Consider the following 609-nt stretch of genomic DNA (forward strand, 5'->3'; position numbering starts at 1 on the left):
TAATTAACGACTGAAGTGTTATCTAAAACTTTCTCGCTTTGAGTTCATAGGTCGTCGCGACAAATTTCAAGATCAGATAGGCTGGCTAAAACTGTTTAGTACAAGTTTCATTTGATTTGTATAGGCTTAACAGGGCTGTTAGGGTTTCAAAAGAAGGTTGGTGAAACCCACCCCTCTTCTGTTTTCAGATCTGAGCGGACTGCAGAGTTACTGGGAAAACATCTACCATCACTCGGACCTGTCACCCCCTCCTGACGACGCCCTAGTGTCCCTGGGAACCAGTCTGGCCCGTATTAACGTACGGTTCAACCTAAAATCATGCCATCTCGTGGAACCATCGAGCAACGCGGCTGATTCTGGGCACAGACGGGCTAACAGTGAGAGAAGTTGGGCTGACACCGGAAATATCGAGTGATACGAGAACAATGACTAACTAATAAGACGATAACACACTATACGGACTGCCACACTCACACACACGATAATCCGAAAATCGAGGCTGATATAGGCAATAATCAGGCTGGATCTGGGACAGACGGCTGAGGTGGTAAACAGCGAGCTGAGATACTAGCAACAACGAGCTGATACCAGGAGTGATTGGGGCTGATT

At 47.0% G+C, this 609-nt stretch overlaps 1 protein-coding gene across 1 annotated transcript in view; it reads left to right on the forward strand.

Annotated features, from left to right (window-relative positions):
* The window catches only part of LOC103520616 (xylosyltransferase oxt), a gene marked incomplete at its 5' end in the record, with an annotated part of 20565 nt that overhangs the window by 9745 nt on the left and 10211 nt on the right, over positions 1-609 (forward strand).

This window comes from Diaphorina citri, unplaced genomic scaffold (assembly GCF_000475195.1).
Source record: "Diaphorina citri unplaced genomic scaffold, Diaci psyllid genome assembly version 1.1 scaffold3843, whole genome shotgun sequence".
Classification (NCBI taxonomy): domain Eukaryota; kingdom Metazoa; phylum Arthropoda; class Insecta; order Hemiptera; family Psyllidae; genus Diaphorina; species Diaphorina citri.